Source organism: Orcinus orca, chromosome 2 (assembly GCF_937001465.1).
Source record: "Orcinus orca chromosome 2, mOrcOrc1.1, whole genome shotgun sequence".
Lineage (NCBI taxonomy): Eukaryota > Metazoa > Chordata > Mammalia > Artiodactyla > Delphinidae > Orcinus > Orcinus orca.
Window position 1 is genome coordinate 115,662,979 of NC_064560.1, and position 13,720 is coordinate 115,676,698.

Genomic DNA, 13,720 nt, shown 5'->3' on the forward strand with positions numbered 1-13,720 from the left:
AGCTAGACAAATATATATATAAATTTGCATGTCTAAAAAATTAAAGACTGCCCTTAAATGATTCTTTTTTTCTGGCTAAAGCCGGCAAACACAAACCACAAAAGGGCTTAGGTTATGAAGGTTAGTATATTATACACTGAACAAAGAAGACTTAAAAAAAAAATCAAATATGTGCTATAATTACCGGAGGGTTAAAATATGGGTAGAAAAAAGTCTGGAAGGGAATCATCAAAATATAACCAATGGCTGTTGTGGTATAGTAGAATTAAGAGTGATTTTTCTTCTTTTTCCAATTTTCCAAATAGTTTGTAATGTACTACTTTTAAATTTCATACATTTATTTTTATTGTAAAATATGATAGTTTATGACAACCAAGAAAAGAGATTTATAAGATTGGAGAAAACAAGGACAAGGAATAAATTCTATACCCTAATTCATAAGCATAATATCAATTCTTAGCCTTTCCTGAGACAGATCTTCCAGTTGGCACATATTCACAGTAAGTGTAAATCTGTGGAAACATTTCTATCCACTAATTGATGATCACCCACCCCAACCATAAAAGTATAGAAATAATACAGTGGAAAAATTTGTCCTAAACTGCTAAAAGTTGTTTAGAGAAAAGGCCCTTGCTACGGTTTGGCTGGGAAACATACTTCACATGATATGGCAGGAGTGGGTTCTAACTGAGTCTGAATAAGTTCTTAGTACTTTCATGGCAAAATACTAAGAAGTGGATAAAAGAGGATCCCATAAAGAAGCAGAGAACGTAGCTGTAATTGAGAATTTACAACAGCTCCATCCTGGAGTACAGTCAATCTTCTGTCATAGCCCCTCACCTCCAGTGTATTCTTGTTCTCTAACTTTTCTACTGACATTCAGCACCGTCAGGGATTCAAAGAAAATGTATGAAATGAGAAGCCATTTAAATGAAAGTCTGGGACTTCCCAGTTGGCGCAGCAGTTAAGACTCCGCGCTCCCAATGCAGGGGTCCCAGGTTTGATCCCTGGTCAGGGAACTAGATCCCACATGCATGCCGCAACTAACGAGCCTGCTGGCCTCATCTAAGACCTGGCACAATCAAAAATAAATACATAAATTAATTAATAAATAAATGAAAGTCTGTAGGATTTGCTTTAAAATAATTTGAAGTTGGGACTTCCCTGGTGGTCCAGTGGTTAAGACTCCACACTTCCACTGCAAGGGGAGCAGGTCTGATCCCTGGTCGGGGAGCTAAGATCCCATATGCTATGTGGTGAAAAAACAAACAAACAACAAAGGTGGGGAAATGGGTGGGAGTATAGAGGATGCAAAGAATGGCCATGATTGCTGAAGCTGGGTGAATAATACATGGAGGGTCATTATGCTACTTTCTCAACTTTTTATTATGAAAAAATTTAAAAATATACAAAAAATATTTTAAATGGCAGCTAACTTTTTAATAATCTTTACTCACCGTTTTGAAAGTCTAGATAGTGGGTAGGGATTGAGAGGACTCTAACTACAATAGTTGATATTTATAAAGCATTATACATGCAAGACACTATTCTAAGAAATATTAAAAAAATATAAATACACACACACATTCATTTAATCCTTACAACACTGTCTTAGTCCATTAAGGCTTCAATAACAAAATACCACAGACTGGCTATTTAAAAAGTTCTTGTAAGGGCCCTCTTTATGATTTAAAGCACCCTCACATGGTGGGAGGGGTTAGGAGCTCTCTGGAATCTCTTTTATAAGAAACTAATCCCATTAATGAGGGTTCCACCCTCATGGTTTAAACACCGCCCAAAGGCTCTACCTACTAACACCATCACATCCAGCATTACGATTTTAACATATGAATTTTGGAGGGGAGGACACACAAACATTCGACCCTAGCAAACACTGTTTAATCCCACATTTTACAGATGTACAAACTAAGGAACAGTGAGGTTAAGCAACTTTTACAAGTAGAGCCAGGATGAAACCCAGGAAGATTGCTCTAGAGCATGTGTTTTCAATTACTGTTATGCATATTAGATGGAGAGTAGAGAACCACATTATCAAGTCATTCAAATCTGTAGCAGCTTTGCCCAAAGAAAAGTACAGTTGACCCTTTAACAATGCAGGGGTTACGTTAGTACTGTAGTAGGTATTTATTGGAAAAAAAAAATCTGAGTGTAAATGTATCCACCCAGTTTAAACCCACCTTGTTCAAGGGTCAACCTGTATACACATGAAGTCCCTGTGAGACAGGAAGGGGGCTGGGCACAACCTTTAAAAGAATGGCATTGCCACTGAGGACACAACATAAACTGGTTACATAAACTGGTTAGGTCCAAGATGGCGGAAGAGTCGACTTCCACTAGACCTCGGGCCTCAGTATATGCTCATCATAATACATCAGCAAGCTAAATGACACACCCACAGGTGCCATGACAGTTCCGAGGCTGACCATAAAAGGCCAAAAAGTGGGTGGTGGCCCAATTCCTGGAAATCCCTGCCCCTTCCCCAAAATAGCTGGAATAATCTTCCCACTCATTAGCCTATGAAATTACCCACTCCTATAAAAATTGACAACCCCGTATCTTGGGGCCCTCGCCTTCTGAGATGGCCCACACTCTGTCTATGGAGTGTGTATCTCTCCCTGAATAAACTTTCTTTCACTTTACTATGGCGCTCTTGAATTCTTTCCTACGCCAAGCCAAGAACCCACATTCAGCGGCCCTCCCAGCGACTCACCTGAGAGCTGGGACATGACCATCCTCTCAAGTCCCAATTTCTTTCCTGCAACACCTTGCCTTCTGCCTTTTCCAAGTTGCAAGTCTAACTCCATGCTTAAAGCACATTTTAGAGCAGTAATTCCCAGCCTTGGTTACACGTTATAATCACCTGATGAGCCTTTATAAATTTAGAGGCCAAGGCTGCAGACCACACTAATTAAATAAGAATCTCTGCAGGTGGGAGCCAAGCATCAGTCAGTTTTAAAACTCTCCAGGTTTCCAATGTGTGGCCAAGGTTGAAAATCACTGTTTCAGATAAAAGTTTTCATTTTTTAATATACAAACAAGTACTAATGGATGATATTCTCCCTGTTACAATTCTGGTACCTAATGTAGGAAAAACATAGATAGAGGTTAATGACAAAGGACAAGAACAACTTAGGCTTCAAAAAGTTAAACACAGAACTACCATGGGATCTAGCAATTTCATTCCTACATATATTAGAAATGAAAACATATGTCCACACAAAAACTTGTACACCAGTGTTAAAGCAGCATTATTCGTAATAGTCAAAAAGTAGGAAAAATCCGAGAGGGGGATGAAGATGGCAGAGTAGCATGACGTGGAGCTCACCCTCCCCAACAAACACATCAAAAACACATCTACAAGTGGAACAATTCTCAGGGAAAACTGCTGGAAACTGACAGAACAACTCCTATACAACCAAAGCTACAAGAGAGATCTCCACTTAATGGAGTAGGATAGAAAAAAAGCATCAGGTCAGGATCTGAAACCTTGGGAGGGATCTGGAAGGAAGAGAAGGTCTGAACGGGCAGACTCACACGCTGGGGAACAAGCAGGTCAAGCAACAATCTGGGCATCCCAGTCCTGGGGGTCTGTGCAAAGGAGAAAAGCCCTGTTGGCTGCTGGGAGAACCACTATGACAGTATGAAGGGCTGGAGAAGAATAGATTCTACTTGGGAGGAGTGCACATTTGCTGGCCTGCCAACAATCAGGGAGAAGAGAGCCTTGCACTGGTAGTTGCCCCATCCCTGCAGATCCTGAGTTCAAAGGTGGTAATAAAAATGCTAATTGAATTAAGAAAGATTATCAATAGAAATGCAGGTCACTGTTACAAAGATCTAGAAACTATAAAAATGAACTAGTCAAAAACAGATAATTCAATTGCTGAGATAAAAAGCAATCTGGGACTTCCCTGGTGGCGCAGTGGTTAAGAATCCGCCTGCCAATGCAGGGGACACGGGTTCGATCCCTGGTCTGGGAAGATCCCACGTACCACGGAGCAACTGGGCCTGTGCGCCACGGCTGCTGAGACCCGCGCACCTAGAGCCTGTGCTCTGCAACAAGAGAAGCCACCACAATGAGAAGCCCGTGCACCACAACAAAGACCCAATGCAGCCCAAAATAAATAAGTAAATAAAATAAAAAAAAACATTCTAAAAAAAAAAAAAGCAATCTGGAAGCAATGAACAGCTGACTAAAATGACACAAAAATAAGTGATCTGGAAGACAGAATAATGGAAATAACCCAGTCAGAACAAACAGAACATACAACTCAATAACAACAACAAAAAACAACCCAATTAGAAAATGGGCAGGGACTTCCCTGGTGGTGCAGTGGTTAAGACTCTGCACTCCCGCTGCGTGCCACAACTACTGAAGCCCGCACGTCTAGAGTCCATGCTCCGCAACAAGAGAAGCCACCGCAATGAGAAACCACCGCACCACAACAAAGAATACTCTCCACTCACCGCTACTAGAGAAAGCCGATGCACAGCAACGAAGACCCAATGCAGCCAAAAATAAATAAATAAAATTAATTAATTTTTTAAAAAATTAAAAAAAAAAAAGACTCCACGCTCCCAACGCAGGGGGCCCAGGGTTCGATCTCTGGTCAGGGAACTAGATATCACATGCATGATGCAACTAAGAGTCCGCATGCCGCAACTAAGGAGCCCGCCTGCTGCAACTAAGACCCAGTGCAACCAAAAAAAAAAAAAAAAAAAGGGCAGAAGGGACTTCCCTGGTGGCCCAGGGGTTAAGAATCTGCCTTCCAGTGCAGGGGATGTGGGTTCGATCCCTGGTTGGGGTACTAAGATCTCACATGCTGTGGGGCAACTAAGCCTGCACATTCTAGAGCCTGTGCGCGCCACAACCAGACAGCCCGCATGCTGCAACTACTGAGCCTGTGCACCACAACTAGAAAGAAGCCCACATGCCTCAATGAAAGATCCCACACGGTGCAAGGAAGATCCTATGTGATGCAACTAGGACCTGATGTAGCCAAACAAATAAATATTTTTTAAAAAATGGGCAGAATATCTAAATAGACATTTCTCCAAAGAAGACATACAGATGGCCAACAGGCAGATGAAAAGATGCTCAACATCACTGACTATTAGAGAAATGCAAATTAAAACTACAATGAGGTATCACTTCACACTGGTCAGAATGGCCATCATCAAAAAGTCTATAAATGGGCTTCCCTGGTGGCGCAGTGGTTGAGAGTCCGCCTGCCGATGCAGGGGACACGGGTTCGTGCCCTGGTCTGGGAGGATCCCACGTGCCATGGAGCGGATGGGCCTGTGAGCCATGGCCGCTGAGCCTGCGCGTCCGGAGCCTGTGCTCCGCAATGGGAGAGGCCACAACAGTGAGAGGCCCGCGTACCGCAAAAAAAAAAAAGTCTATAAATAATAAATGCTGGAGAGGGTGTGGGGAAAAGGGAACCCTCCTACACTGTTGGTGGGAATGTAAATTGGTGCAGCCACCGTGGAAAACAGTATGGAGGTTCCTTAAAAAACTAAAAATAGCGCTACCATACGATCCAGCAATCCCACTCCTGGGTATGTATCTGGAAAATAATGAAAACTCTAATTCAAAAAGATACATGCACCCCAATATTCACTGCAGCACTATTTACAATAGCCAAGACGTGGAAGCAACCTAAATGCCCACTGACAGAGGAATGGATAAAGAAGATATGGTATATATATATATATAAAAAATAGAATATTACCCAGCTATAAAAAAGAATGAAATATTGCCATCTGTAACAACATGGATAAACCTAGACAATATTATGCTTAGTGAAATCAGTCAGACAAATACTATATGATATCACTTATATGTAGAATCTAAAAACTAATACAAATGAATCTATATATAAAATAAAGATCGACTCACAGACATAGAAAACAAACGTATGCTTACCAAAGGGGAGGTGGGAAGGAACAAATTAGGAGTATGGGATTAACGGATACAAACTACTATACATAATATAGATAAGCAATGTGGATTTACTGTATAGCACAGGGAATTATACTCAATATCTTGTAAAAACCTATAATGGAATATAATCTAAAAAAATAAATAATTGAACCACTATGCTTGTACACTATGCTTGTATAGTTGTAAATCAACTATACTTCAATTAAAAAAAAAGTAGGGAAAAACTCAAATGTCCAGGACTCCCGTGGTGGCACAGTGGATAAGAATCCGCCTGCCAATGCAGGGGACATGGGTTCGATCCCTGGTCCAGGAAGATCCCACATGCTGTGGAGCAACTAAGCCCACACACCACTACTGAGGCTGCGCTCTAGAGCCTGTGAGCCCCAACTACTGAGCCTGCGTGCCACGTGCCACAACTACTGAGCCTGCGTGCCACAACTACTGAAGCCTACATGCCTAGAGCCCATGCTCCAGATCAAGAGAAGCCACCGCAAGGAGACGCCCGTGCACCTCAACGAAGAGTAGCCCCTACTCACCACAACTGGAGAAAGCCCGCACACAGCAACAAAGACCCAACACAGCCAAAGATTTAAAAAAACCAAAAAAACAAAAAACTTGGGACTTCCCTCGTGGCGCAGAAGTTAGGAATCCGCCTGCCAATGCAGGGGACACAGGTTCAATCCCTGGTCTGAGAAGATCCCACATGCTGCGGAGCAACTAAGCCTGTGCACCACAACTACTGAACCTGCGCTCTAGAGCCCGAGCCACAACTACTGAGCCCACGTGCCACAACTACTGAAGCCTGCACGCCTAGAGCCCATGCTCTGCAACAAGGGAAGCCACCACAAGGAGAAGCCTGCGTACCACAACGAAGAGCAGCCCCCGCTCACTGCAACTAGAGAAAGCCCGTGCACAGCAACAAAGACCCAACGCAGCCACACATAAATAAATAAATTTATTAAAAAACAAACAAAAAACTCAAACGTTCATACAATGGAGTATCATTCAGCCATAGAAAGGAAGTTTACATGCTACAACATGTATGAGCCTTGGAAGCATTATTCTTAGTGAACAAAGCCAGATACAAAAGGCCCCATATTGTATGATGCTATTTATATGAAATGTCCAGGATAGATAAATCCATAAAGGCAGAAAGTAGATTAGTGGTTGCCACAGTTAGGGGGACGTAGGACTGACTACCAATAGGTATGGGGTTGTTTTGGGGTGATGGAAATGTTCTGGAATTAGTGGTGATGGCTGCACAGCCTTATGAATATGATAAAAGCCACTAAACGGCATACTTTAAAATGGGGAATTTTAAGTTATGTGAATAGTATCTCAATAATATCTCTCAGTTTTTCAATAAAAAACAAAAAAAAAGACTTAAGGTTGGAGAAAGAATAGTCAAGCAAAAGAAAAAAAAGTATGAGTAAGAATTAAAAGGAAGATAGGAAGGAAAGCATTAATTTTGTAGCTTTTCCTATGCTAAACAAACTATTTTCTGCCACAGTGTAAAATCTAAGTTAAGAGATTTAGTTAAAATAAATGATAGTAGTTATAGAGTAGGCACCACTGAAATAAAAAACATATTTTACATTAAATGAATCACATTTCTTCTCCAGGAAGAGAAATGGTTGTCGGAAAATAGGGTAGAACAACCACATTAAGAAATACACCTGATGCCCTTCTTCATTAACTTCTTCATTCCAGCTTCTTGGAATTCTGTAAACATGACTTTCTGTATTTTTAAAAGGGAAAAAATTCCAAGTTTTCTTTCTTGTAATGAGAGAAAATTATTTTTTTTTAACTGGTACTCCTGGCTATTATTAATAAGTATGCAAGACAAAGTGAAACCTAAATAAGGCAACAAATTCATTATTTATGTTAGTATATCTGAAAACACTAACCTTTGGAAAAGACTTAAAATGGTCATTATATAAGGTTAAACACTGTAATTCTCATCAATAAATCTTAAGGCTACGCTAAAAACTATGTACAGTTTAAAAACTAAAGGCCCAAAATGTGAAGGTCCACCCTATCTTAAATTACATGGAATAAAAATGTTTAAAAAATTTTACAGGGCTTCCCTGGTGGCGCAGTGGTTGAGAGTCCGCCTGCCGATGCAGGGGACACGGGTTCGTGCCCTGGTCCGGGAAGATTCCACATGCCGCGGAGCAGCTGGGCCCGTGAGCCATGGACGCTGAGCCTGCGCGTCCGGAGCCTGTGCTCCGCAACGGGAGAGGCCACAGCAGTGAGAGGCCTGCATACCGCAAAAAAAAAAAAAAAAAAAAAAAAAAAAAAAAAAAAATTTTACAGGTGATTTTTAAAAATAAATTTATTTATTTTATACTGTGTTGGGTCTTTGTTGCTGTGCGCGGGCTTTCTCTAGTTGCGGCGAGCGGGGGCTACTCTTCATGGCACTGCGTGGGCTTCTCATTGCAGTGGCTTCTCTTGTTGCAGAGCACAGGCTCTAGGAACACGGGCTTCAGTAGTTGTGGCTCACAGGCTCTAGAGTGCAGGCTCAGTAGTTGTGGCGCACAGGCTTAGTTGCTCCGCGGCATGTGGGATCTTCCCCAAACCAGGGCTCGAACCCATGTCCCTTGCATTAGCAGGCAGATTCTTACCCACTGCGCCACCAGGGAAGCCCTTTACAGGTGATTTTTATTTGCCTTATACAATAATGTATTTTCTAAATTTTCTGTAAAAATCACTTTAACATTAGAAAAGTTACAAACATACACTGGTTTTGTAGACAAATTTCAGAACACTCTAGAACTTTGTTAACAGCAAAAGTCTATGCTATAACTACAAACCTTTGACTGATAATGAAAAACTCTAAAAGATAAAAAATGTTGCAAGCTCCAATGACAAAAGAAAAATGGATATAATAGTATTTTTCAAGCCCAGGTTATCTATGGGCATTTCAATTCTTACTCCTATACAATTAAAGTTTACTTGACCACTATTTAAGAAAATAAAATGCTGATTAAAAAAAATCAAAACTCTCGGGCTTCCCTGGTGGCGCAGTGGTTGAGAGTCCGCCTGCCGATGCAGAGGACACGGGTTCGTGCCCTGGTCCGGGAAGATCCCACATGGGCTGGGCCCGTGAACCATGGCTGCTGAGCCTGCGCGTCCGGAGCCTGTGCTCCGCAACGGGAGAGGCCACAGCAGTGAGAGGCCCGCGTACCACAAAAATAAATAAATAAACATTAATAAAAAAATCAAAACTCTCAAAAGATAATGCAATACAAGAAAAATTTAAATATCCCTATTCTTTGGCCTTTCCCACTTTTATCAATTTAGAAGAAAATCACAGATATAGGCAAAAATACATTAGTCCCAGTATTATTTATAGTGTTAAAATCATCAAAGTGGTCTAAATAACCAGTGATAGAGATTTGACTGAAAAATTATGGTATAACTACATGATGGAATGTTATTCAGCCGTTAAAAGTTATTTTTGAAGATGTGATATTCTTCCATATTTAATTTTGATCAAATACATATACATGGTTTGAGACGTCGAACAGTTCTACACCAATAAATAGCAGTTCCCCTGACCTTCCTCTTCCCCCAAACCAACTCCTGCTCCCAGGACCCCAGAGGCAAAATTTTCAACAGTATTAGTTATTTTAGTGTTTAACTCCCAACTTCTAAATCATGCTTATAGTGTTGTTTCTTGATATTTGTCAATTTTGGGTATCATCCACTGACTTTCTACAATGAAGATATTTAGCTCTTACACCTTCCCATCCCCTCCTAGTTTTGATGCTTATCCTCACATTATAGACTGGCTGGCTTATTAAATTCTTGGCTGGAAATCATAAGTTCTAAAGAAGTATATTTATTTACATTTGTCTATCCCACTCAAATGTAGATGACCATAAAATCCTTCCAAGAATACTTCTATTAAACCCAAGGAACCCAGGGTTCCATGGAACACCATTTGGAAAACACCAGCCTACAGAAATTTCTGCTTAATTAACCAACTATGTGTGAACAAAGTTTCTGTTTAATTCTCATCTCAGAGAATTATCTCTAAAGAGAAACCTCAGAGATCATCTAGTCCAACTTTTTTATGCTAAGAGAATAAAATGCAACTCTTAGGCTTTCTTTACACAGTCGTTACTGGAGAAGTGGCAGGGGTGCGGTATACTTCTTGGAACAGACTTGATGATAGCTGAGAAAGAGAAAGCAGAGGAGTGTGGTCGTAAGAGGGCAAGCGAAACAGAGGTCCAGCTGAAGAGGAAAACTATAGGCCAGGGCTGTCAGACGAGAATTGGTAAAAACTACCATGTAGCTATGGTGACCTCCCCAAGGGAGCTGAAAACTTCCTTTTGCTGACAGAGAGCAAGGAGGAGTCAGCAGCCTACCTAGTCTGAAGGTGTGGAAGAAAGGAACCCTGGTCCTAGAATTCATCTCTCTCAATACATTCCACAAACATTTTTCAAGCATCTACTATCAAGTAAGGGAACATATTTTGATGCCAAGAAAATTACCTTTGTTTCTTTTGCAATGTTTATTTTATACTACCTGCCTCCAAATATATACAGTTTTCCTTTTCACTTAAGTTTTCTAATTGTTTTATGCACATAAATTCTGTCTCTCTACAAGACTATCGTCTTCCTAGCCTGAGGCTAAGACCATCTGAAATACTGTCAAGGCCTAGTTGGGTTGAATATGATTTCAGTTATAATTCTTCTGTGACTAAACTTTCTACATCCAGATAAGGTGAGATAATTTAATAAATTGTGTTGAATGAGCATAATGTAGTGGTTCATAACACAGACTCTGAGGTCAGATAGACCCTGAGTTCATCCTAGCTCTGGTACCTGGGCAATTTACTTAACATATTCAAGTCTCAGTTTCCTCATTCGTTAGGATTACAGTTCTACCTCTCAGGGTTGTTTCAGAAATAAAATTAGTTAAGGTATATAAAGTGCTTAGCACAGTGCCTAGCACAGAGCAAAGACTCATGAAATGACAATTACTAGTGAACTGCTCATTTTCACTCATGTTATTTGTTATGTTCTCTGTGGCATCTGACTCCTGGTATCAAAATGTTTGAGAAGCTACTCAGAAAGTTTCCAGGTAAACTTAGAATCAGAGCCAAAATACTTGGATGGTTGGGATGAATATTTTATTCAGGCTATTGGAAGCCTTGCCAATCATCCCTACCTCATACGTGGTATCTCATGCTGTGAGTTATTAGGTGCCATTCCAGGCGCCTAATAAAGTACTAGTATATGCACAATACACCTAAGCAGCTCTTTTTTGAAGACTCTTAAACATGAGTAATGGAGAATAAATGGAAAGAATAGAAAAAAGGATTACAGAGAACGAAGTAGAAATTCAGATATGAACCATCACTGCATAAAAGAATTTAGTTTCTCTTTAGAAATATATTTCATTCTTAGATTCCACTTTTAATATGGAACATTAAAAGTGTTCACACACAAAGAAGAAAGGAAGGAAGAAAAAATGTTCACACTTATACTCACAAAGTACAGGTACATGGTATTTCAAAATACTCTAAACATTCTAGGTTAGGCCAAAAAGAATACACGCTCTGATCAGGAAATTTAATTCTTCCTGAAAGCATTTAGATGAGATGAGAGTCTTATTTATGTTAGGGTTCATTTCTTCCTTCTACTTCCCTCTATAGGAACAACTTTAGCAATTCTTACACCAAAGCCCCAAAGCTATGCAAATATAAGAAGTAGACCTCTGAATCATACCTATGAAATACCTTGGTTTCAAAGACCGCTGAAGCACATGAATCAAGACAGAAATCATACTACTGAGGGAAAAAGTACCACTAAAGATCACTAACCAAAAAGATCAAAATTACACTTCAGTTTTACAGAAGCACCTATTATAACTTAATTGCTTGATGTCCAAAACCTAGTTTTCAAGTACTGCTCAGCCTTGGAACTTCTGCAATTCTACTCTAAGTGATCAGGATATAATCCTGGGGAGGAAGATCTAGGTGTGATTATAATGAATTATATTGACCATGTCTAAAGGAAAGGCCGTGAGAACAGAAAAGGGATGTCTATATGAAAGATAAGAAGGAGGCTCAAGAATGCAACAGTCGTTCCCCAGGGAAGACAGAGATGCAGTCTGGCAGACATAAGTATGGAATCTGCCGGGGAAATACCAAGTGTGAGGTGGGAAGGACTGGCATGGCTTTACCTTGCCTGAGAGAAATATTCATCTAAACCATCCAAGTATTTTGGCCCTAATTCCAAGTTTACTTAGATGCTTTCTGGTAAGTTTCTCAAATATTCTGATGGGAGGAGTCAGGTGCCACAGGCAAACATAAGCATTCAGATCCCTGGAAAGGAATATCCCCCACAGCAGATGGAATGGCATTCTTGTTTATACAAAAAGCAGTACGGTGTAGTGGTTAAGTGGCCAGTATTTGGAGGCATAATGGTTTCGAATCATGACTATTGCTTACTTAACTTCTCTGTTCTTCAGTTTTCTCATTAAATGAGAATATAATGCTTACTTCAAGTGTTGTTATAAGGATTGAGTTAATTTATACAAAGCATTTAGAACCCTGCTAGAATGTAATGCTAACTAAAACTATTATAATTTTTCATAATAATTATTAAACACCTCTCAGGATTGTGATTTGGGGATCAAAGCACAATCAACTCTAAGAAAATTGTGATTTTGGACTATTAAAGAAGTGCCACAGGAAATTCCCTGGTGGTCCAGTGGTTAGGATTCGGTGCTTTCACTGCTGGGGCCTGGGTTCAATCCCTGGTCAGGGAACTAAGACCCCATGAGCTACACCACACCGCCAAAAGGAAAAAAAAAAAGAAGTGCCACAACGTAGTCATGCAGGAATATAACATGTGTATGTATGTGCCTGTGTACAGAGGGGGCAGGATGGCTTTAAAAGGCAGGTAGGAGAGAGGTTATGACGGGCTTATATCCTATACCAAGAAGTTTGGATTTTATTTTATAAGTATCAAGAGGCAGTCTAAAGGTAATCTCAATTGTCAAACCTTGTTAAAATAAATGTTAAGATTTTAAGATGAGGGAATTCCAGAAAAACATAGTGAACAGTGATTTAAATATTTTAGTAGCAATTCGACCTGAACTGAAATCAAAACCAAAATGTCAGTGACTTAAAGGACTGCAAATGGAATCCCATCTCCACCCCCCAATATTACAAAAAGAACAGTAGATGCTGTTTCCTGGCTCCACAATCCACTTCCTCCAATTGTTAGAGGCACTGGATCCATCTGTTCCAAGCCTCTACCCGCCCAAGACAAAGAAAAAACCAGTCCTTGTCATCTACTTCTCTGTCAATCTACAGACCTGGAAACAAAATATGGCACTGGAATAAAAAGTCCAGCACTCTTAGATGCAAGCAACATCATATATTATAAATGTTAACATATACATAATGCAGAGTACAAACACAGTTAAAAAACAGATTTCCAGAATATTTAAGACAGAGGAACACACAGGAGGAAAACAAAGCACCTTAATTCAGAGGAAACAAAACAAAAGGCAGCTGATTTCACACAAAAATGTCAAAGAGCACACATCCTCTTTTTCACTTTTGCTATTCTAATCTACTTTCATCTGGTGAAACCAGATAAGTAAGTTTGTTAGAACTGTGTCACAATAATGAAGGCCATCATCACAAGGCTCACAGAAAGAACAAAAAAAGAAAGAAAAAAAAAAAGAAAGAAAGGCTCACAGAATTTTGGAGTCCACTGGCCTTAGAGTTTAGGT

The 13,720-nt window shown here is 40.1% G+C and overlaps 1 protein-coding gene across 2 annotated transcripts in view; it reads right to left on the minus strand.

Annotated features, from left to right (window-relative positions):
• SNAP23 (synaptosome associated protein 23) overlaps positions 1–13,720 on the minus strand; it is a 35,589-nt gene that overhangs the window by 19,871 nt on the left and 1,998 nt on the right. The window contains exon 2 of one of the 2 annotated variants that reach the window (XM_049705517.1): positions 2,732–3,099. The exons of the other annotated variant lie outside the window; for it this stretch is intronic. The gene's annotated coding sequence lies outside the window, so the exon portion shown is untranslated. The remainder of the gene's footprint in view (positions 1–2,731; positions 3,100–13,720) is intronic. 2 annotated transcript variants of the gene reach the window in all.